Source organism: Glycine soja, chromosome 3 (genome assembly GCF_004193775.1).
Source record: "Glycine soja cultivar W05 chromosome 3, ASM419377v2, whole genome shotgun sequence".
In the NCBI taxonomy this organism is placed as follows: domain Eukaryota; kingdom Viridiplantae; phylum Streptophyta; class Magnoliopsida; order Fabales; family Fabaceae; genus Glycine; species Glycine soja.
The window spans coordinates 6,251,336-6,254,801 of NC_041004.1; the positions used below are offsets into that span (position 1 = coordinate 6,251,336).

General features: G+C 32.3%; 1 long non-coding RNA gene across 1 annotated transcript; it reads right to left on the reverse strand.

Annotated features, from left to right (window-relative positions):
* Nucleotides 1–1,394: 1,394 nt before the first annotated feature.
* LOC114405389 lies at nucleotides 1,395–2,016 on the reverse strand. The gene is made up of 4 exons (XR_003665191.1): nucleotides 1,956–2,016; nucleotides 1,769–1,861; nucleotides 1,596–1,697; nucleotides 1,395–1,512 (listed from the first exon to the last, which is right to left on the reverse strand). It is a non-coding gene; the product is annotated as an uncharacterized LOC114405389 (long non-coding RNA).
* Between the last annotated feature and the right edge of the window lie 1,450 nt (nucleotides 2,017–3,466).

The window sequence follows — 3,466 nt, forward strand, 5'->3', positions numbered from 1 at the left end:
TTTTCGTTTAGTGGAGGTTTTTACCCTCCGCAAAATAAATTATGGAGGTTTTAAAAAACCTCTGCAGTTATATTCGCCACAAGCAATTAGCGGCGGTTTTCGAAAACCCCTGGTATCGAGAATATTTTGCAGAGGTTTTTTTGTAGAGGTTTTAAACCTACGCTAACTGTGGAGGTTTTTTAAAGGAGGTTTTAAACCTACACTAACTGTAGAGGTTTATTGGAAGAGGTTTTTATACCTACACTAAATATGGAGGTTTTTTTGTAGGAGGTTTTAAACCTATGCTAAATGCGGAGGTTTATTAAAAAAGGTTTTAAAACTATATTATGGAGAGGTTTTTTTTAAATCATGCTAGCAATAAATGTTTTACAATTGATTTTCTAATTCTCCTTATTTTCTTGTATATAATGATTTTGTATACTCATTTTAGTTTCATAATCTACATGTATTACAATTTTTCATTTTCTTATGATATCAATAAAAAAATGTAATAAAAAAACTCATAATGAGGACGTAGAAATTATATTTCAATAACCAAAATAATAGCATATAGTTCAAAGATTTATAATTCAAATTTCTATTGTAAATCAAAGTATGACATAAAATCCATAACAAAGTAATATTAGTCTTGTACTAAACTTTAAATCCAAAATACATTATAAGCAAACTAAGGGTTGCTAGCACCAGAAGATCCTCTTGCATCCAAAGGTGTATTAGGAATACTTGAAGCATCATTTGGCTGAAATAAGAAAAGAAAAAACACTTAGTCACACATACTATATACAAGGGTGTATCACACATACTAAATCATAATGACCATCAATAAAAATAATCAATTCTAAACAATTGTTTTAATATTCTAAACTTATGCATGGTTATTACCTTGGTCATGTATGTTTACTTAAAGACCTAACTTGATAAAGAGTATTAAGAGCTAGCCAAAATGAATAAAATTCTACCTTAATATTGTTGATTAACTATAAAATCTACCTACAAAGCTGTAAATTAATTAGCTTAATAAACACACGTACCAATTACAAAATATATTTCCTTACTAATATGCATGAATAAATTAATAAACTATAGACATATGTAAAACAGTTTTAAGAGTACATTGTGTACTATACTAACAAGTTTTAGGATACCTCACATATACATAATGATGTATGCATATTAATTACTTACATGTGTTTGATCAGGAGTGAAATAACTAGCTAATTCTTCAGGGATCCTTCCTTCCTTCATTATCATGTAGGCCTTAAAAGTTGATTCTAAATTGCTGTATTTCTCTTGCCATTGGTTTGAAGATGGAAAGGCAACACTAGATGAAGAAGAGCTCAGACTAGAAGCTCGAAGTCTTGTGTTCCAGAATGTATTAGAAGGAACAGCTCCTAATCTCATGCATCGCACTCTCCCAGAGTGCTCTAACCCTAACACTCTACCAACAACATCAAGAGGAGAAACTTCAGATTCATCAACTATGCTTTGAGTCAATCCTACTTCAATTTGTTCCTGCAAACATGTAATAAAATGAAATATAAAAGTTTTAAGATTAAGCACAATCCTTGAAAACAATGTTACTAAAGAAAACATACCGCTATAGTCTTTGCTGCTTCATTTACAAATGATCCATCTTTCCTTTTATGAGTTTCAATATATAATTGTCCACGACTTGGTAGCTTCCCAGTTTCTAACAACTAAGATAAATAAAGAGTAAGTAAACATTGAACTTCTTTAATTAGTAAAAGTTAACATTTAGTGTCATTACCAACTCATTTCTTCTTCTAGGATTAGCTTTGAATCCACCAGTGTGTGGAATAACTTGCTTGCTTCGAATTTCTTTATTTCTCCTACAAAGTTCCTATATGCAAAGCAATTTCAAGTTTACAACTTGTAATAGTAATCATATAATTAGCTATAAAAACAATTCAATAATTAAAACAATCTAATTGTACCAATGTTGATGGTTTATGACGATAATGAACAAAACGAGCCCATTGATCTTTATCTATGCCTGTCGGCACATTTTTTATGATTTCATCTCTTGTTTTGGTTGGATCGTTGAATTCATTCCATAAGCTTTGCCTATTTGCAGCTAATTTTCTTGTCACATCAAGTGTCAAACACACACACTTATTCACAATCAAATATCATGCTCACAATTTAACATCAATTTCACAACAATTTCTCATTGGGACATCAACTGATTCATTAAACATATATAATTCACTGTAATAATTATAAGGATAAAATGAAAATTGTGAAAACACCCCAAAACCCATTCCAATTGATATATCTAAGGATCACTACACATGTTCTCACTAATCCCCAATTGTGAATAACTCATCCCTTACCTCTAAGCGGACTTACGTGTCTTTGGACAGCGATAGGGGCATCTCTAGCGATTCCCTAGGATTCCTCCAGTTTTTCCTCCGACTGCTCCGATATAGTTCCCAAACGTCATAGAAACGAAGAAGGGATCAAAGCCTCCACTTAGACTATCTTCATGCGATTCATTTTTCTCCCTCCAAGAACATTAACTTGCAAATCCCAACGGTCAAAGTGTGAGAAATTAAATTTTAAACAACATATCCAAATTTCACGACAATCCAACGGTTAAAAAAACCGGGATCGTAGTTTTATCAAGACAGCTCTGGGTTTCTACGGGAAAGAAAAAGGTTACAATGGGAAGGATATTTCTCTCAGGTTAGACATGATATCAAAATTATCAACGGTGAGAAATCGTGGAATTGGGTTGCAAACATGGTGTTTAAATTTCACGACAATCCAACGGTGAATGAGTCCGAGATCGTCATTTTTCCGAGACAAGTTTGGTGGCCTGCGGGAAAAAGAGAGAGTTTTGGGAGAAGAAGAGAGAAAAAACGAAATTGGTAGACAAAGGAGGCTGAGAAGTCAATCTGAAATCTGACTTAGCATGTTGCTATTTATGACTAGGGGTATTCACGACCTATTATTTACTCTATTTATTTATTTTTATTATTTTGTAAAAAAAAAAGAAACTCTATTTTATTCTCCATCAAATGAATAATAAAATACTCTTTTTATTTTCTCTCAAACCATTATTTTATTATAACTATTTTTCTTTATTTATTTAATTATAAAACATCATTATTCTCTAAAATTGTATTTATGAAAAAAAATGGGATGTTACATTACCTATTGAGAGTGGCAGCAACGGGAAGCACGTAGAGTGAAGGGAAGCCGTGAGTTTCTTGATTTTTTTAGAAGGGGAAGCCGTAGTTGGAGAGGGAAGCCGTGAGTTTTTTCATGTTTTTAGGAGGGGAAGCCGTAGTTGGAGAGTCTGGGTGGGGTTTGGAGAGGGAAGCCGTAGAATTAGAGAGGGAAATTGGGATTTTGTGATTTTTTTGAGAGGGAATTTTTTTTTGCCGGAAAAAACATGATTTATTTTATTTTAAAGAGAAAAGAGTGGAAAAATAATATTTAA